General features: G+C 41.9%; 1 long non-coding RNA gene across 1 annotated transcript; it reads right to left on the reverse strand.

The window, feature by feature from the left end:
* Window positions 1-17,078: 17,078 nt before the first annotated feature.
* Window positions 17,079-17,507, reverse strand: LOC309567649. The gene is made up of 2 exons (XR_014225952.1): window positions 17,244-17,507; window positions 17,079-17,185 (listed from the first exon to the last, which is right to left on the reverse strand). It is a non-coding gene; the product is annotated as an uncharacterized lncRNA (long non-coding RNA).
* Between the last annotated feature and the right edge of the window lie 4,498 nt (window positions 17,508-22,005).

The following is a 22,005-nucleotide window of genomic DNA, read 5'->3' on the forward strand; positions in this document are numbered from 1 at the left end:
GAACAGTTGATACATGAAACTGACAAAATAGCTGCAACATTTCATTATTACTATTCAGACCTTTACAACCTAAAATTACCTCATAGGCCGGCTGGCCTATCAGGGAATCACAAACAAATCATACAAGAATACCTATCTATTAGTAATTTGCCAACTTTGGCTGATGATGACGCCCAGCAGATGGAGGAGCCCTTTACAAGGGGGAGCTGACATTGGCTATCAGGTTGTTGAAAATGGGGAAAAGTCCAGGTCCAGACGGTTTTACCACACATTACTATAAAACGTATGCTACACTCCTGATTCCCCATCTTTTGAAAACATTTAAGCAGTTAAAAGACCCGAAAAATGTTTCTGAAGACCTCTTGATGACCCATGTCACAGTATTCTCTAAACCAAACAAAGATGATTCGGATTGCGCTAATTATAGGCCAATCTCCCTCCTCAACCTAAAGCTTAAACTATTCGCTAAATTGTTGGCCAATAGACTTCGCCCCTTGTTGCACTCCCTCATAGGCCCGGAAAAAGTAGGATTTATGCCAGGTAGAGAGGCCAGGGACAATGTCACAAAGGCTTTAAACCTCATTCACAGAGCAAGTACAGATAACTTTGAAGGCATGCTACTATCCACAGATGCTGAAAAAGCCTTTGACTGTGTCTCATGGTACTTCCTACTCGCGACATGCTCTCATATTGGCTTAAAATCGCATATGCTCACCTGGATATCCACACTATATCAAAACTCAAGGGCTAATGGGACAAGACAGGGGTGTCTCCTTTCCCCCCTACTCTTTATTTTGACTTTGGAACCTTTAAAAAGAACTATAAAATGATTGTCCCTCTATACATGGCTTCCAAATAGGTGGTAGAACATATAAATCGGCAGCGTACGTGGATGACTTGCTATTTTTCATCACTCAACCTCATATAACTATGCCCAATCTGTGTAAAGCATTTGAACATTTCGGCTACGTATCGAATTTCAAAAATAGCTATAAAAACTCAGAGGCACTAAACATCACTTGAAGCAAATACCCTAAGCTCAACACGAGGGAACTGCTCCTTTAAATGGAAAGAAAAGGCCCTCAAATATCTAGGGGTCTGGCTTACCCAAGATTTGAAACTTACATTTGCCTCAAACTTTAAACGCCTGCTACAAAACCTACATAAAGACTTGGCAAAATGGACCTTGAAATATTTTTCATGGTTTGGAAGGGCAGCAATGATAAAGATGACAATACTACCCAGGGTATTATACCTGTTCCAAACACTGCCAATATCTATTCCGTTGAGTTTCTTTCAACCCCTACAGTCAATGCTTAGGAGATTTCTATGGGCTTCAGGGAAACCCCGTATAGGACTCCAGTCACTCACACAAGCCAAACAATATGGTGGCATGGGCTTTCCAAATTTCAAAAATTATTACTACGCCTCACATATCACCAGAAAAATTGATTGGACATGTCACAGAGACAATAAAGATCGGGTGGCTCTAGAAAATAACATTACTGACAAACCTGTGACATACTCACCCTGGACTCCTTGGGAATCATGCCCGACTGCTCTTAGACAGCAACCTTTGGTAGGGGCAACTTTAAAGGCATACCAAAAAGTTATAAAGATATCAAACATGTGAACTTCCCCTGGACCCCAGACACCTATAGGCTCTAACCCAGACTTTGCTCCAGGCATGATAGCCCAAAAATGAATGTATATGTATAAGAATGGGCCCCAATTGGTCACACATTGTATAAACAAGGGCAAAATGAAACCCTACACAAATCTTAAAGCAGATCAGGGTAGCACGTTTATGATGAGTATGGCCTATCGCCAACTACAAAGCTGTATCTCTACCGCATCTAGATCCCCGAACTTTAAAAGAAGTCTGACCCCACTGGAATCCATGTGCAATAGGGGCTCAAAAGTGGTCCACATCCATGATATACTCCTGGCTGCAATCCTCCAGTTCAGGAGGAATGGATAAAAATAAAATATTCTGGGAAAAAGCTTTGAACACTACATTCACTGACGAACAATGGAAACATGCATGTGTGTTCGCACACAAATGCTCTATCAGCACATGCCTACAGGAAACCTCATTTAAATTGAGAACCAATTGGTATAATATACCAGTTAAACTTAAATAATGGTTTCCCAACATCTCTGACTCTTGCTGGAGCTGTGGCCAGGAACAAGGCACTATAGTGCACATTTGGTGGGATTGTTCCTTCATACGAACATACTGGCAAGCAGTTATTGCTACAATAAAAGTAATAACTTTTAATCTATCTCCGGCTTGTTGCCTTTTGCACGTTTCCAACTGCACCATGAAAAAATACAAAAAGTCTCTAACCAGACCTTGATACCCAGACATTGGAAATCCACACATACACCTACACTCAAAGAATGGCTCTGCTCGGCAGAGAACCTCTACAAGATGGAAGAGATCAGAGCTATAGCAAATGAAACCACTGACACATTCAATAAAATCTGGGATGTTTGGGTCTAGTTCAAATACTCTAAAACATATGACCAGATCATTAGAATTTAAACAAGCAATAAGATATATTCCATACACATTCCCTATGCGGTGAGATGGAATCTCCTCTCCACCTGCCTCCCCTTTTTTTTCTTCTTCTCTCTCTCTCTCTCTCTTTCTCCCTCTCTTTCATCTTTCTTACTAACACCTTTATAAGGTACTGAAAACAATACATGCCATCACAAACGTTGGATTGTTACTTTACATAACTAATACATAAATTTCCATAAGTGTTCCCGAAATGCTATGTTTGTTTTTTGGCCAACTGTGTGGCCCTTTAAACATTCTGTTTAAATATTATTTGTGATTTATGCAAATTAGACACTCACTACCAAGTGTTTATTAGTGACTTTAATCTTTCTGTAACATTATCACTTATGTTTGCTACTTGTGTTCATTGTATCTTTGCAATATTTTTTCAATAAATATCTATTGAAACAAAAAAAAAAATCAATATATAGTATAAATAATTGCTGCAGCTGTTATCATGTATCCCCACATCAAAAAATGCAATTGAAATAAATAAAACTCTGCGCAATCAAAAAAACAAAACCATTTACATAGCGTATAAATCTTTTTTGAAGACATGAATAATAAATCCGTGTGACTAAAAATATTGTCTGAATCTCTTCCACCGCAAAATATAAAGTGCCAAGTCCAAAATGCAGTGCAACATCCACTTATATGCAAATGATAATGAATAGTGGAAAAAAATACAGATAGCAAAAAAATGTATATACCGTATACAGTCTGTATCTACATACTATATATATATATATATATATATATATATATATATATATATATATATATATATATATATATATATATATAGATACTGTATATATAGATACTGTATATATATATATATACACACACACACACATATACATACATACATACACTGCTCAAAAAATATGAAGGAACACTTTTTAATCAGAGTGTAGCATCAAGTCAATTAAACTCCTGGGATATTGATCTGGTCAGTTAAGTAGCAGATGGGGTTGTTAATCAGTTTCAGCTGATTTGGTGTTAATGAAATTACCAAGAGGTGCACTAGATGGACAACAATGAGGCAACCTCCAAAACAGGAATAGATTTACAGGTGGAGGCAACTGAGAATTTTTTCCCTAGTCATCTTTTCTGACTGTTTTTTACTAGTTTTGCATTTGGCTAGGGTCACTGTCACTGTACTGGTAGCATGAGGCGATACCTGGACCCTATAGAGGTTGCACAGTCAGTCTAACTCCTCCATGGTGGCACATCAATACCTGCCATTGCCAGAAGGTTTGCTGTTTTTTTTGAGCACAGTATCAGGAGCATGCAGGAGATTCCAGGAGACAGGCAGTTACTCTAGGAGAGCTGGACCGGGCCGAAGAAGGTCCTTAACCCATCAGCAGGACCGGTATCTGCTCCTTTGTGCAAGGAGCAAGGAAGAACAGGATGAGTATTGCCAGAGCCCTGCAAAATTACCTCCAGAAGGCCACTGGTGTGAATGACTCTGACCAAACAATCAGAAACAGACTTCTTGTGCTTGATTGGCATTTGCTATTGAACACCAGAAATGGCATGTCCATGGTGCCCTGTGCTTTTCACAGATGAGAGCAGATTCACCCTGAGCACATGTGACTGACGTGAAAGGGTCTCAGGAAGCCACGGAGAACGTTATGCTGCCTGTAACATCGTTCAGCATGACCGGTTTGGTGGTGGGTCAGTGATGGTCTGGGGAGGCATATCCATGGAGGGACGCACAGACCTCTACAGGCTAGACAATGGCACCTTGATTGCCATTCGGTATCAGGATGAAATCCTTGGATCCATTGTCAGATCCTATGCTGGTCAGTGGGTCCTGGGTTCCTCCTGGTGTATGAAAATGCCCAGGCTCATGTGGCGAGAGTATTCAGTCAGTTCCTGGAGGATGAAGGAATTGATACCACTGAATAGCTCCCATGCTCCCCTGACCTAATCCAATAGAACACTTCCGGGACATTATTTTTCGGTCCATCCGATGCCACCAAGTTGCACCTCAGTCTATTCAAGAGCTTAGTGATGCCCTGGTCTAGATCTGGGAGGAAATACCCCAGAACACCTTCCATCGTCTCATTGGTAGCATGGCCTGATGTTGTCAGGCATGCATACGAGCATGTGGGGGGGCCATACAAACTACTGAGTACCATTTTGAGTTGCTGCAATGAAATTTTAGTAAAATGGACTAGCCTGCTGCCTCATTTTTTCACTTTGATTTTCGGTGTGTCTTTGAATTCATCCATCTGTAGGTTGAAAGTTTTCATTTCCATCAAACGATGTGGCATCCTTTTGTTCCTAACACATTACCCAGTCCATATCAGTATAGATATCCAGCATGACATTTGTCTGCATTGAGATCTGAAGCGTTTTCAAAGTGTTCCTTTAATTTTTTTTAACAGTCTATATATGCATTGTCCTCATTTTTCTTCCACCTCAATTGAAGTACATAAAATAAAATGTGCACCAGTGAATATTCTAAATGATTCCCCACTGCGTGCTTCTTCCGTCTCCCAAACGGCTTTCGCCATATTTTGACCTATTGAAAATTAGGTCAAATATGCTCCTTGCCCTTTAAAAGGGATTCTTCTGTGTCTTTCCCCACATCAACACCTTTCCTCAAAAGTAGCTTGAAAGAAAAAAAAGAACCTAATTTAACAATATATCAGCTTATCAGATCAATTTTATAAAAACAAAGGGTTAAAATATTACTCACAAAATGAGTGCACTTCATCAATTGCAAATATATATGATTGTCTCTTTAACCACTTAAGGACCAGAGGATTTGGCTGCTCAATGACCAGGCCCTATTTTGCGAGTCGACACTGCGTTACTTTAACGGACAATTGCGCGGTCATGCAACGCTGTACCCAAACTAAATTGATGTCCTTTTTCCCCACAAATAGAGCTTTCTTTTGGTGGTATTTGATCACCTGTGCGATTTTTTATTTTTTATGCTATAAACAAAAAAAGAGCGACAATTTTGAAATAATTGCAATATTTTTCACATTCTTTTATATGAAATTCTCAAAAAAAATGTAAAAATCAATTTTTTTTTAACATTTTAGGCCAATTTGTTTTCTGCTACATATTTTTGGTAAAAAAAAATTGCAACAAGCGTATTTTGATTGGTTTGCGCAAAAGTTATTGCGTTTATTAACTATGGGAAAGATTTATGTCATTTTTATTGTTTTTTTACTAGTAATGGCGGCGATCTGTAATTTTCTTTTGCGGGACTGTGACATTGCGGCGGACTGATCAGACCCCTAACTGACATTTTTGACACTTTTGGGGGTACCAGTGACATTACTACAGTAATCAGTTCTAAAAATATTCACTGTTACTGTAAAAATGACACTGGCAGGAAAGGGGTTATTACTGGTGACCAGTGGGTTAAATGTGTCCCTAGGGGGCGTGATTCTAACTGTCAGGGGGCGTGGCTTGTGAAGTAATCACAGAGGCATGCAATCCTATATAGCAGGATCACATAGCCTCTGTGATTACTTCAGGGAGAAGGACAGACGGCTGTGTTTACATCAGCCGTCTGTCCTTCTCTCACAGCTGCGGAAGATTGCGAGTGGCCATCGGAGCCGCCGGTCACACGCACTGGTTCCCCAGCTAACATGCAGGGGTGGGAGCGCGCCGGCAGCGGTGCGCGCTCGCCCCCTAGAGTCTCCTGAGCGAGCGACGTAGTTTAACATCGCTTTGCCCAGGAGCGGCTGCCTGCCTCAGTAAAACTGCGGTGGGCGGTTGTTATGTGGTTAAATATCAAAGTCCTGCCTCTACCAAGATGGCCACTTCCAAACAAGGACATAGTGCAGGTCAAAGCACATTAAGTCTATAAAGGAGGATATCAGCTGCAGGGAGATCACAGGTAATATTGCTTATTAGTCCTTCACCTCCTATCTTTTGTGGCACAGCTTCCAGAGCTCAGTTAGGGCTCTTTCACACAGGCGGACCGTTCAGATCCGCCTGTCCATTTTTTAGGCGGATCTGAACGCTCCCCCCATGCATCCCTATGGGGCATCGGATGTCAGGGGAGACATGTCCGCTGACATCCGATCCGTCAAATCTGGACGGATGGAAAGCCTATTTTCCATCTGTCCAGTGGATCGGATCGGATGGGATCGAAAGAGAACGGACCAATGGTCCGTTCCCATCCAATTCCCCCATAGAGATGTATGGGGAACTGACAGCTGTGTCTCCGCACACAGCGCGGAGACACAGCTGTCATCTTCCTGCTAAGCGGGGGATCGGCGGATCAATCCCCTGCTGTGAAAAACGGACTCCGTCCGACGGACGGAGTGTGTGAAAGGGGCCTTACTCTTTAAAATTAATTGGACCTTATTTTCAAAAGAGCCTAAAGTGAACATGAAGAAGTTGCACATAGAAAGCATTTATATTGTAGCTCTCATTGTTATAGCGTGTATGATAATAACATTTGCAATCTGATTGTTTGCAATGGGCAATTGTCTTTTTTTTCTTTACAGTTCAGACATGTGACACACAAGAATTAATGCCCTCCCCCCCCCCCCCCCTCCGGGGATTAGATAATATAGAACTGTCAAAGTATTTGCAGTGACCAGGTCATTCTATCTATAGAGAATGCTAAAGGAAGATTTAGGGATATTTTTAGACTGCAGGTGTACAGAGTTAGCTGTAAAAATGCGTCATTTGCAGGTTCCATACACAGAGAAAAATATCAACGCACACAGTAGATTTCCTCTTGAAGAATCGTTAGCTTCTCTGTATGCTGTCTAATGGCTTTTCATTACAGAGAAGTAAAATCAAAACTCTATTTAAAACCAACTTTAAGAAGCACTTACAATTTTCTTGTCTTGATTTTTACTTGTTCTTTTTTTCTCAGTTTGCATAGTCTTTAATAAGAGGCATACCAAATTGCATTTATAATTCAGAGTTTTAAGACTAGCTTATGATGATTAAAAAAACAGGAAAATACTTTTCTCCACATTTACAGTGCATATAATGTACATGTACTTACCCCCCTTATAGAAATTGAATGTTTTGATGATATAAAACTAATTACCTTTTAACATTTACCTACTTCTCAAAAGTTTCAGGATTTCTTCTTATACATCATCTTTCAAATGTAGAGCTTTGAAGGACTTTTAACCACTTTAAGACCGGAAGGATTTGCCCCCTTAATGACCAGGTCACTTTTTTGAATTTGGCACTGCGTAAATTGAATTGACAATTGCACGGTCGTGCAATGCTGTACCCAAACTAAATTTGCGTCCCCCCCCCCCCCACAAATAGAGCTTTCTTTTGGTGGTATTTGATCACCTGTGCAATTTTTCTTTTTTGCGCTATAAACAAAAAAATAAGCGACAATTTTGAAAAAAAAAAAAATATATATATATTTTTCACTTTCTGCTATATAACATTCTAAAAAAAATGTAAAAATCAAATTTTTTTAACATTTTAGGCCAATTTGTGTTCTGCTACATATTTTTGGTAAAAAAAAAAAAAAATCACAATAAGCGTATTTTGATTGGTTTGCGCAAAAGTTATTGCGTCTACTAACTACGGGAAAGATTTATGTCATTTTTTTTTTTTTTTTTTTTATTACTAGTAATGGCGGCAATCTGCAATTTTTTGCGACATTGCGGCGGACAGATCGGACCCCTAACTGACATTTTTGACACTTTTGGGGGGACCAGTGACATTACTACAGTAATCAGTGCTAAAAATATGGGCTGTTACTGTAATAATGCCATTGGCAGGAAAGGGGTTAACCCTGTGGGTGATCAAGGGGTTTAATGTGAGCCTAGGGGAGTGATTCTAACTGTGGGGGGGCGTGGCTTCTGAAATGACCATAGAGACATGTGATCCTATATAGAAGGATCACATGGGCACTATAATCATCCCAGGAAGAAGAACGGTCAGCAGTGTTTACAACAGCTGACCGTTCTTCTCTCTCTCAGCGGGGAGCGATCATGGGTGTCAGGCAGCAATCGGAGCCGCCTGACCCATGCATTGGCTTCACCGCTGCCAAGTGGGGGTGGGAGCGCGCCACCGGCGGCGCGCGCTCGTCCCCGGTGGTGCACACTCGCCCCCTACCTTCCCATGCGCAACCGACGTAGGTCTACCAATGTCGGTTTGCGCAGGAGAGCCAACCTGCCGCAGTAAAAAGTCGGTGGGTGGTCGGGAAGTGGTTAAAGGATGTGTAAACTATTAAATCTAACTTCTGTTATTTTTCCTCTTTTGGTCTGTTGGATATACCATTTTTCTGCGGGCACCATAAGCCTTTAGGGCAGGGGATTTAATACTTCCATTAGCTGCCTTCCAGTAGGGGTGCCTACATACCAAATACACATGTTACATACAATATTGCTGCAAACACCAGAGTTAGAGAAACAATTTTAGCACAATTATTCACAGTTAACTGTAAACTAATGACCTGTATGGGCTTTTAAAGCATCACCAATAGAAAAAATTGGGTAAAATATTTTTGTTTTTGTTTGTGTTTTTTGTACTTTAAATGTAGCCCTAAAAGTAAATGTATTATTTACCTAAATTTTGCACTAAAGAACTTAACAATCCACAACGTACCCATACATCCCTGGACTTTCCATGGTTATCCATGGTGGCAGCTGCAGGCGTCATCCCGGTGGCGTTTTTTAGAGCATTGTAATAGCAATTAGAGTGGCTAACTAGCTGTTCGATTGCTATTACAAGCAGCAGGAGAGGACCCCCCCCCCTCCCCGCCTCCCTCCATGATTTGCTCAGGCTCTCCCATCCCACTGAGTGACCCAAGCGACCAGCCGATGCATCCACCCAGCTGGCCAGACAGCCAAGCAAAGCTGGAATTGGCTTTGATCAGCTGTAGAATAAAGTAACCCAGAAGAGAAGACATGACATCACTAAGATGTCAACGGCGCCATTTTTAAAATCAAAAGTATTCAAAAACACTGATCTTGGTGTTTTGAATGCATTTAAGGGCAGAGGAGAGATTTGGTGTCTTATAGGTGCCAGATCCCTCCAAAAAAAATACCTGTCACAAAGGATGTTTGCATTCCTTGTGACAGAAATAAAAGTGATTAAAAAAACAAAAATGATGTAACAGTGTTAAAATAAAAAAATAAAAAAATGATTGTGCCTCCTTCACCCTATGCTAGCACACAAAGGTGAACGTGCGCATTGGTCCTGCACGCACGCAAGCGGCAATGGTCCCACACATGTGAGGTATCGCAGCAAGCATCAGATCATGGGCAGTAATTCTAATACCAGACCGCCTCTGTAATTCTAAGTGGTAACTTGTAAAGGCTTTTTTACCGTTGCCTATGGATAGTAAAATTTACATTGTTTGTCGCTGGTGCACTTGTGTGCACAATTTTATAGCATGACGTGTTTGGTATCTATTCACTTGACATAATATCATATTTTATATTTTTGAGTAAAATCGGGTTATGTATTGTTTTTTATTGCATTGAAATTCAAAATAAGTGTATTTTCTCCAAAACAATTGTTTGAAAAACCGCTGCACAATTACCATGTGACATAAAAAATTGTAACACCCACCAATTATTCTCTAGGGCTTTTGCTTTAAAAAATATATCATGTATTGGGGGTTCTAACTAATTTTCTAGCAAAAAATACAGAATTTTACATGTAAACAAAATGTCAAAATATGGCCTGGAGTGTGATGATATCATGTGGCATATAAAAAAAAAAAAAAAATAGAACTACAACCATTTTTTTCTACAGGGTGTCTGCTTTCAGAAAAAAGATTATGTTTGTGAGTTTTAACTAATCTTCATGCCTAAAATATTTTTTAAATATGTGTGCAAGAAAGGAGAAGCGGCTTATGTCAGCGAAAGGGTTAAAAGCATTTTGTCATATCTGTGCGCAGATGTATTTTTTGTCACTTGAAAAGGGCTGACCTTGGACATCATCTACTCCACCAACAATAATGATAGTCAAAAATGATCTAAAGGCTCTATTGTATATCGAAAGGTTAGACGCTAAAGTCTAATCCTTTGGCCTAACCAGTTGTTTTATTAGAAGATGGACATTTTTTATAGCGCGAATACGATACTAATGACACGATACTCGATACACAAACTGGTACCACAAAGCAACCCTCTCAAACTCTTTGGGCAGATTAAAACTCCACTAATTTACCCCCCCCCCCCCTTCATTCAGAAACAATTTCATTTAATAACTGATTGATACAGTTTAAAATTAAAGAGACTCTATTTTGTATTTCTTTTTCTCTTGGGCCAACTAAACCATACTTACTTAGATTTGTTTGATTTGATTTTAATTTGATTGTGGTTTTTTTTTTTTTTTCTCTCGTTTATTTGATGTAATTTTCCATTTGACTCTTATGAGCATCCTGCTATAAATGCCTTACTAAAGCAATCTTAATACTATGGTACATTACCATAGTACATTATTCTCCCATGCTTGGAGATTAAACATAGTAATATCTCCAAAATCAGATATTACTTTGGTACCCAAACCGTTTGAAACGTTAAAAGGAACACGTATTAGTGCTTGTACCATCAGATTGCTTATCATAGCTTATTTTTTATCGTTTTATAATTTTTTTTTTATTATTATTATCTGTTTGCTTATATTACTTTGTAATTTCTTGGAAAATAATAACAATTAAAAAAAAATGGCTGCCCTACGTGCAACAAACACACCAAAGTAGCTCCTACAACTTTTTGGCAGTGAGCATTTTGTAATTTGTGTTTTGGCACCATTTTCTTCCTGTTTTGTTGTGCGACATATCTGTTAGTCACTGTTTAATGACGTTTGTCATTAGGAAATAATGGCACCGCAAGGGTGATGCGTGTTTTGGCGCATGCTTCCAGAATGGGGCCTAAATCCTGTCAGCTAATAACTTCCTGTGCTCTGTGCCTGGGCTGCATTCTTATCAGTTACATTGTTACCAGCAATCTCTGAGGGCTATAAAACCACTACCCCATGTGTCATGGAGATGTGGGGGAGTGGCCTGTCATGGGAGCCCAGGCTGAGGTTGCCACTCTTATCATTACTACTATACTTCATGGATAAGCAGCATTAGGGAGTCTTTTCTCTTTTACCACATGGGGAGTAAGAGCTGAGGAGATGTTGGTAGTCATGTCCCATGGTGACAATTCTGCTTCTCCATAGGAACAGTAAAAAAGTGAAAAGTGTTGTCACCCCAGGACAGGAAGTGTGTTACCTGCAAACAGTGCCAGGACAAGGACATCTAGAGCATAGGGTGAACATGCCAAATTGTGCCCCCCCCCAAGATGTATGAGCATTGTGTGTCAGCAGAATCTCCTCCCCCTCAAAACAAATTGAGCACCAATCTGCATGCCTACCCCCTAAGCATAAATTCCCTTTCCTACCAGTACAAATCTGCCGCCCCCGCTTAAATCCCCTATCCCAGCACAAATCTTTATTTCCCCAGCTCACATTCCCCCTCTCCCAGTATGCCCCCAGCACAAATACCCCTCTCCCCCCAAAAAATCCCCCCCAGCATAAATCCTTTATTCCTCAACCTTCCCATTCGAGCACAAATCCTCTCTTCCAAATCTTCCATTCCAGCACAAAATCCACTGCCCCATCTTAGCAATCCCCCCCTCAAGTTTTCCCTCCTAGCACAAATACCCCCCAATCATCCCTAATAGCACAACCCCCCCCCCACCCTACAAAAAAAAAAAAAACCCTAGCACAAATCCCCTCCCCCTCTAGCATATCGCATTTTCTAGCACGAACACCCGAATTCCCCTTCTTAGAACAAATCCTCTTCCCCAATCCCCCCTCTGAACACAAATCTGGCCAAATCCCCACTATTAGCACACCTCCTCCAAATGTCTCCTTCTAGAACAATTCTTACCCCATGCCACCCCCCAAATTCCGCCTTCCAACACAAATCCTACCCCTCAATCTCCTTGTGGTGCCCCCACCTCACATGATACCACAGTGCCCAGGGCACCCTCCCCATCTGTCCACCCCTTGTACTGGCCCTGCCTGCAAGATCACCAGATGAAAATAAAGAAAAATAAAGCATCCACCATATTAAAGCATTAAAAATACACACTATGATCAGAGAAAACAAAAAAGATGAAAAGGAGAATTGTTCACTAAAAAAAAAGGAATGGGTTCTGCTACATGGCTGTGATGGAGGCAAGAGCAGTAAGGTATGTAGCATCCTCTAGTGCGTGCTAGAATAAGAGTAGCTGCCATGCATATTTATGAGGCCTCAGACAATCCCCAGTGATGGGCTGGCAGGGGGCAGATAATACCTCATATATAAATAGACCTGGGCCATGCCAGCAAGGGGCAGTCGGGTGGAAGAAGGAGATGCAGTGTTGAGGAGGCTGTCGTGGCACTGAGGGGCATCCCCTAGTCTGTGGGGGGGGGGGGTGTCCTGTCTTGGGACAGGCTCAGGTGCTGGAAAAATCCTGCTGAAACACACAGGAGGAGGTCTTCCTGGAGGCAAGGAAGGAAGAGAGGACAGTGTGAGTAGCTTGACATTGTTGGGGACTAGCAAGGAAATAGGCTGCCACATGTAGCCAATCTTCCTTGAAGACAGCAGTGTGCTTAAATCTTCAATCCTTCTCTGAGAGATCTCTTGAGAGTCAGCCGGGTGGGCTGGTGAAGAGTCAGTCGAGTGGACTGGTGTAGAGTCAACCAGGTGGGCTGGTGAAGAGTCAGTCAAGTGGACTGGTGTAGAGAGGCAGCTGCAGCCAGAAGGGCTGGCAGGGCCAGAAGACGTAGTGTTGGGACCAGTGATCACAAAGGAAGCAGAGGGGAAAGTTTAATGCCATGTCACTCCATGTGTGCTACTGTTAGGAACTGTGAGTTCCTGCCTGTCATGGGTTGCTACTGAACTGACAAGCAGACTATCAAGTTCCCCCAAGAGTGGACCAGCAGAGCAAGAGAGAGATCAAGAGTGTTCAGGATTAAAGTGAAAAGGAGAATGTATATAGCTGTATATAGGAAGTTGTCCCTGAAGAATGCTGAAGTCAAGTGGGCATCCCATAACCTCCCATCCATATAAGTTGTTAGCCCCATAATAAACAACAAAAACAAAGCTACAGACTCCTTTCTGACTCTGTGTGCCTGTAAAGATTTGGTGTGCCTGGATGTGCAGGAGTGGGGGATGCATTTAATCTGTAGCTCCTATGTGGGATGTGCTACAGATAGCACTGATAAGTTGAAAATAGACGGCGTGGAGAGCGGGGGGGGGGGGGGGGTTAACGAAGGCACTGTAATTTTGCCCTGAATGGGCAACGTAACAAAGTCTGTAAAAAATAAGAGAGGTTTTGTATTTATATCGCTACTTCCTTCTAAAGTCTTAATTCATCATAATGACTATCTGTCCTTCAAGTAAAAGGCTACTAAATCAAAAAAAGTAATTCTGCGTAATCAGGGAATGGTCTACTCTACTACTTAGAATTCAGCGACTAAAGCAGCCATATATAAGTGGCTCTATCATTAAAATTCACACATCCCTTGAATCAATAGGGCATATGTCAGCTTCACCAAAGCACATTACTTTAGGTAGAAAGGTCTCCTTCCTGCCATGAATAAAAAATGCTCTCTTAGGTGACCTTAAGCTTGCCTTTAATCATATAATCCATAGCATTGTGTGTGTTTCACATTATTAGAGACCGCAGAGAAGCTTTCTTTTGTTGTTGTTTTGTTTTTATCAGGTAGACCCTGTCTGGCAGATTTGCAATGAAAATAAGGATAAGCAAACTACAAACAGAAACAAAGCCTTTATATTTAATGAAGAATTATGGATACCCCATGCACAAATACAAATATCAATTCCTAAAAACAAGGTCTATAAAATTTTACCCAACACTCACAGTAATATTTACTTTACAATAGACTTTACAACTAAATGATTTGCTTTTTAAATGTACCCCCTTGCTAAAACTCTGAGTTAAAGCTATATAAATGCCACACATTGATGTATAATATGTGTATATTATACAGGTATACAGAGGCAGGTTCCCGCGAATCACCGTACCTGTACGGCTGTTCGCGGGAGCGATCCTGTGGGAGTCGCCCACGCCCACTTGCCAGCAGGAACTTGAGGCGCGGAGCCGACGGCCGCGATTGCCACCTGACACCCGGGATTGCTCCCCTTGAAGAGAGAACAGTGGTCTGCTGTTGTAAACACAACAGACTGTTGTTCTCTCTTCTATCAACACAGAGCCCCTGTGTTCCTGCTATTTAGGAACACAGGTCTCTGTGTTGATATTACAAACCCATCCCCCACACAGTTAGAAAGTACCCTCTAGGGACACATTTAACCCTTTTGACCACCTGGGTTAACCCCTTCCTCTCCAATACAGTTAACTCCTTCACTGCCAGTGTCATTTTTACAGTAACAGTGCATATATATAGCACTGATTACTGTAGTAATGTCACTGGTCCCCCCAAAAGTGTCAAAAAATGTCAGTTAGGGGTCTGATCTGTCCGCCGCAATGTCCCGCTAAAAATCGCTGATCGCCGCCATTACTAGTAAAAAATAAAAATGACATAAATTTTTCCCCTAGTTTGTAGACGTGATAACTTTAGTGCAAACCAATCAAAATAGGCTTATTGGGATTTTTTTTACCAAAAATATGCAGCAGAATAAAAATTGGCCTAAAATAAAGAAAAAAATCTATTTTTTTTTTGGGAACATTATATAGCAGAAAGCAGAAAGGGTGTTTTTTGTTTATAGTGCAAAAAAATAAAAATCGCAGAGGTGATCAAATACCACCAAAAGAAAGCTCTATTTGTGTGGAAAATAGGACATCAATTTTATTTGGGTACAGAGTCGCAATTGTCTGTTAAATTAACGCAGTGCCTAATTGCAAAAAATGGCCTGGTCATTAGTAGGGATGATCGAACGGTTCGGGTCCACCATCGGTTCGACCCGAACATTGGGTGTTCGAAATTCGTTCGAATTCCGAACTTTTTGCGGGTCACCCGAACCGCCCAAAATGCAATGGGACCGGAAGTGGGCTTTAAAAGCCCGTGATTGGTCCAGAAACGTCAGTAAAACCAGTGAGGGGGCAGGAGTCTGCTAGGAACGTGATTGGAGTGACTACGGGGACCAGAGGCCAATCAGGAGTGAATACGCCCCCCCAGTATATAACATGGCCCCACCTAACCTCTAGCACTGTAATACAGAGGCCTTTGAAGAGACTGGAAGCATTTGTGTTTCTCCTACTGTGTTAAACAACGTTTGCTGCATAGCCAATTGCTTGTAAAGCTCCAGATCAGCAGAAGAGCAGTCAGCTTACAGAAAGATTGTCAGTGTAGTTAGAAATACAGCGATTGTGCTGTTTGAGTTAGAATTTTTTTTTTTAAAGGGACAGTGTCAGTTAGAAATTATCTTCTGCTGTATGGAGCTGTTCTTTTAGTGTGAGGAAAGGGATATGCAGTGTAGTTAGGGTACTATATACCACTATAGTTAGATTCAATAATCTAGTTTTTGTAGGGATAGTTTTAAGTATCAGGGTTCCGTCTAGTGAGCACGTTGCACTGCTGATATATCTACAGCAGGTATACGTGCTTGTTAGTTAGCTATTGTGCGAAATACATTTCAGCGATACACACATCTGCTGTATTTAGCGACAACTTTGGGTCGCATAGCAGTGTGCGTCTTGCAGGTGATTTTCACATCGCACAGTTTATAAAGCCTCAGTGACAAGTTAACGCCTGTTCTTGTTGTAAGCGATAAGTCCACTGCAAAAGGCTTTGCTACTCTGCGTCATACACATCTGCTTTATTTAGCGACAACTTTGGGTCGCATAGCAGTGTGCGTCTTGCAGGTGATTTTCACATCGCACAGTTGATAAAGCCTAAGTGACAAGTTAACGCCTGTTCTTGCTGTAAGCATTAAGTCCACTGCAAAAGGCTTTACTACTCTGCGTCACACACATCTGCTTTATTTAGGGACAACTTTGGGTCGCATAGCAGTGTGCGTCTTGCAGGTGATTTTCACATTGCACAGTTGATAAAGCCTCAGTGACAAGTTAATGCCTGTTCTTGTTGTAAGCGTTAAGTCCACTGCAAAAGGCTTTGCTACTCTGCGTCACACACATCTGCTTTATTTAGGCACAACTTTGCATTGCATAGCAGTGTGCGTCTTGCAGGTGATTTTCACATCGCACAGTTGATAAAGCCTCAGTGACAACTATGTCAGGTAGACCAAGGAAAGGCATACGTGGCCCTGCTGCGGAAAGGGGCACAGCTTCTAGGGTGTCTAGAGGCAAGGGTGGACGTGGTGGTCAGTCCTCAGCCAGGCCACCATTTCGATTGTTCTCCCAGCCTGGACCAGGGTGCCACCCTCCAACCCTCCTCTCATTCTGTTTAGGTTCACAGAACCTCATTTTAGTTTCCACTAGAGAAGATTATTTTTTTTGGCCTTCTGCAACACCAGCTCTTTGGGCTTAAGGTGTGGAGGCTCCGTCAACACCAAAAATACCATGTTTGAACACCTGTTCCACAGGTGCACACCTTCATAATTTTTACGCCTTCTTCAAAACCAGCTCTTTGGGCTTACGGTGGGGAGGCTCCGCCAACACCCAAAACACAATGTTTGCTCACCTGATCCACAGGTACACATCTTAATTTTTTCGCCTACTTCAACACCAGCTCTTTGGGCTTACAGTGGTATGGCTCCGCCAACACCCAAACAACAATTTTTGCGCACCTGTTTCACAGATGCATATCATTGCAATTTTTTTCCTTACAAAGGCAATTATTGCCTTCATGACCAGCACTTTCATAGGGTTGTGGTGTAAAGGCATCGTCGGCACCACCAAAGGCCCAATTTTTAAGCATCCTTTACTTCTATTCAAAGTCAAGAGACAACAGTATGCATCCAAAACATCTCTAATCTTGTTCACTGTGCACTACATTGTGGCCCCTACCCCTAACCCTCAATGTATCCGTGCATATATGTCTGTTTCTTGTGAGAATTCAAGTTAAAGTGCACCAAACACCATTTTACATGAAATAAAGTGCATCTACATACATCTTTTGACTTCTTGAAAACATTTGGTAATAGTAGCCCCATTGTGAAAATACACCCGTTAATTATATCCACATTTAAAGAGACAGCACCTTTTTCCAAAAAAAACTCTAATCTTGTTCCCAGTGCACTGCATTATGTCCCCATCATACACATTGGCTGTGCAGTTGATTAGGAGCAAAAGAAAGGCGCAGTTAAGCAAAAAAGTCATTCTGGTTCTGGACATGCTACAGAGCTGAAACTTCACAGGTACACTTTTTAGACCCCCCAGACACCAAATCCAAAGAAATCTCTTTTTTTTTTTCAATAATTGGCTCTCTATCAAAAACGACAATTTTTAAGTACTTTTTTTTGCCTGATTCATAGTCCCTGGGGCATGACCCAGAACCCTGGGCATTTTTTAGGGGCATTTATTAGGTTTTAGGGCTTCAAAATGGTGTTTTTTGATTCCAGAAGTTCAGGTCCCATTGATTTCAATGGGGTCCGGGAATCCGAAACGAACGTTTGGGAAATTCGGGTGTTCTGGTCGAACCAAACTTTTCAAAAGTTCGATCATCCCTAGTCATTAGGGGGAAAATCAGTCCAGAAGTGGTTAAAGTGTAAAAATGACCTGTAGGGAAAGAGGTTAGATAATATAACCACCTTTCCTCTGGATTCCCAAATTGTAGCCCAAAATCTTGTTGGGAAGACACTCAAACATTGTGATGCAGTGTCTTCTCCTTAGACTTGGAGTATTCACCATTTCCTGGGATCTCGTCGGCAGGATTATGATGTGACCCTTTGCACTATGGTAGCTAAGGTAACGAAGAAAGGTAAATATAATATCTAAAATTTTTCCCTTGCAGTGGTTTTATTTTTACACTTAAAAAAGTTTGATTTAAGCTTATATTGCTCAAATGTATAGATAAAACATGATAAAAGAGTGCTGACTATTCATCTAGGGCACTGTCATACCCACAAACATTGGGTACTGTTACTGGGGTAGCACTGCTAAGGCAAGAACAGGAGGTTGGTCTTTGCACAGACACTGTTAGTTTGACCGGCATGGGCAAGGGGACAGTGAGTCTTTAGACCTTTGTTACATTTTTGAATAATGTGGAAGTGTTAGAACCTCTCATGTTTCTAGTGATGAGGGAAGTCTTCACAGGTTTGATTCTCCAAGGGTTTGGTAAAAGGTGTTTAATGGAATTTGCCTCTAAGTTTGGATTCAGCAAATTTTAAAGTTTATGTTGGGAAAACATGATGTTAACTTAGTGGCCTATCCTCAACGGATGCAATGTGTGCTGTGCACGCGGGCCACAAGAGGGATGGGGTCCACTATGCCCTCACACACTGCACACATTAAGGATTCCTGTCAGCCGAGGCTTCCTGTTTTCTTGGCTTCTATCTATTGCTGCCTTCCACCCGCCATCATCTTTGCAGTCATTGGTTGGTAGGACCACTGGCATCCTACTAACCAATGACACCCTTCCTTAGCATGCACAGCAGAACTAAACTTCCTGTGTGCAGAGCTGCTGCACCTCCCAGTTCTGCCCCAGACACCAGCTCCCACTACATGGCTCCTGCTCTGTAAGGTAAAGGGACTCAAATAGAGGGGTTACTAATCTAAGGGGGGACTTCTAATCCAAGAGGGAACCTCTGATTTAAAGTGGACTCTGATCTAAAAAGGGTCTTCAATTTAGGGGAGGGGGGATCTACTGATCCAAGGAGGAGACACTGATCTAAGACGATTCTCTGATCTAAAGGGGAACTCCTGGTCTAAGGAAGAGACACTGATCTAATGGGGTGACCCTGATCTAAAGGGGAATATCTGATCTAAGGGGGGTCTCTGATCTTAAGAAGAACTTTTCTGATACAGGGATGGAGACGCTGGGCATTACCTGCTGGTGTCTCACTTAAAGACTTAAAGTCCCAAACAGCCTATATTGTTCATGTAACCAGGGATGGAGGTGCTGAGCCTACCAATTTGCCTACCGGCTGGTGTCTCATTTAAAGTCCCACTGTGCCACTTTTGTGTGTTTTTGGTGGATGCAGTCTGATTTGACCTCCAGGGATGGAGATCAATAGCATGACCTGCTTGTGTCTCATTTAAAGTCCCAAATATTTTATGAAATTAGGGATGGAGGCGCTGTGCTTTACAGGCCAATGCCTCATATAAAGTCCCAATTTGTGTTTTATACTGTATCCACCAAGGGGATGGTGGTGTATGCTTCCCAGATAGTTCTTTTCAGGTTTGTACCATCGCTACAACATAGCTATTTGAGCTATAATATATTAGACCAATCAAAGATGGGAGCGGGTTGGGGGAGGTTTGGGCTGTCTCCCTCTCACCTGTCTCCCATCTATCCATTAGCAGCCATGTGCTTCCATTGTGGAGACACTCAAAATAGTCAGTGTTATGACTGCAAGTAACACAGGGTGCCATGTAGAGAGGCCTTGCAGCTTACACATGCGTTTGCAAATATGTGTCAACTAAACCCCTGTTCTTTATTTCTATCATGATGAGACAGGTCTACTTGGTTGGTGGCAGACTGAGTGATGAGTACATCAGACTGGGGGCTGGCTGGCTTCCATGCACCTCTTTTAATCCTTTCAATTTTCAGTTTTTCTGATACAGGGATGGAGACGCTGGGCATTACCTGCTGGTGTTTCACTTAAAATCCCAAATAGCCTATATTGTTCCTGATCTTAAGAAGGACTCCTGATCCAAGGGAGAGATGCTGATCCAGGGGGAGGGTGTGTCTAATCTAAAGGGGGACTCCTAATCCAAGGGGCAAATGCTGATCTAAGGGGAGTTTCTTATCTATGAGGGGACTCATGATTTTGAGGCGAGGGACTTGATCTAAAGGGGACTCAGATCTAAGGGGGTGCTCTAATCCAAAGCAGACACTCCTGGTCCAGGGGGAGATGATAATCTAAGGGGGTTCCTAATTTAAAGGGAGATTTCTGATCTAAAGGGGGATGCTGATCTAAGGGGAACTTTGATCTATGCCCGTGTCTAATCTAAAGTGGCACATTGTTAAGTCCAAATGTTAGTTTTATTGAAGTTCACACACATTATATTATATATATATATATATATATATATATATATATATATATATATATATATATATTAAAAAAAAACAGTAGTGATCAAATACCACCAAAAGAAAGCTCTATTTGTGCAAAAAAAAAAATGACATCAACTGAGTTTGCGTACAGTGTTGCATGACTGCGCATTTACCAGTTAAAAATGTGCAGTATCGAATAGAAAAAAATGCTCTGGTCATAAGGGGGGTGAAATCTTCCGGAGATAAAGTGGTTAATTTTCTTGAATTTGTTAATGCATATCTGATGATCTCTGCTTTTATTTACTGGCTTGGTGGGATACCATGTCTAGGGGTGGGTGGTACGGCTTGTTTCTGATTGGTCGATATGCATTTAGATATTTTGCATAATTGCTACACACGTATCACATGCCTGATGAAGGGGTCCTGCGTGAATCTGAAACGCTGCACTCCCTTGTTTATGATGTCATCATACTTCAATTAAATACTGTTAAGACTTAACTTGAATATTCCTGGTGTGCTGGTATATATCTAAACTGTGATCTTTGTGATGTAGGAGCGCTGACCCTTATGCAGATGCATTTTAATGTGATGGGTGGTTTGCGGTCCTAGAGGCTGCTCCCCAGCAACTATGGGGTCTTGCTGGACCAGCAGAGGAGTTTATTCAAGTTTTGAAAAGATGGGAGCGCCACACCAACTTGTACAGATTTTGAAAAAGGAAAGTGCATTGAGGTGCAATTCAAAGGGTTTTTTTTTTGCTCAAGTTGCCTATTTACAACTTTGAATTCCTTCTTTTGTCACCTTTTGCTAAAAAATACAACTTAACCACTTGCCGACCGCCGCAAGTACATATACTGCGGCGGTCAGCCCCCCCTGGGCAAAGTGATGTACCGGTACGTCACTCGCCCGCGAGCCAATAGGGGGCGAGCGCGCGCCGCAGGAGGTGTGCTCCTGCCCCCTCTTGTTCACTGGGATCCCCACGCGAGTGACCGGTGGCTGCGATGTCCGCCGGTCACTCGCGATCTCCCGCTGGAGAGGGAGAAAGGCAGACGGCTGATGTAAACAAAGCCGCCTCCTGTCATTCTCCCTGGTGTAACTGCAGAGATCATACAATCCTGCTATGTAGGATCGTATGTCTCTGTGGTTACATCAAAAGCCACACCCCTTGAAAGTAAGAATCACGCCCCTAGGGACACACTTTACCCCTTGTTCACCAATAAAGTTAACCCCTTCCCTGCCAGTGTCATTTTTACAGTAACAGTGCATATGTATAGCACTGATTACTGTAGTAATGTCACTGGTACCCCCAAAAGTGTCAAAAATGTCAGTCAAGGGTCCGATCTGTCTGCCGCAATGTCACAGTCCCGCAAAAAAAATCGCAGATAGCCGCC

This window comes from Pelophylax lessonae (assembly GCF_965119305.1).
Source record: "Pelophylax lessonae genome assembly, chromosome: 12".
Lineage (NCBI taxonomy): Eukaryota > Metazoa > Chordata > Amphibia > Anura > Ranidae > Pelophylax > Pelophylax lessonae.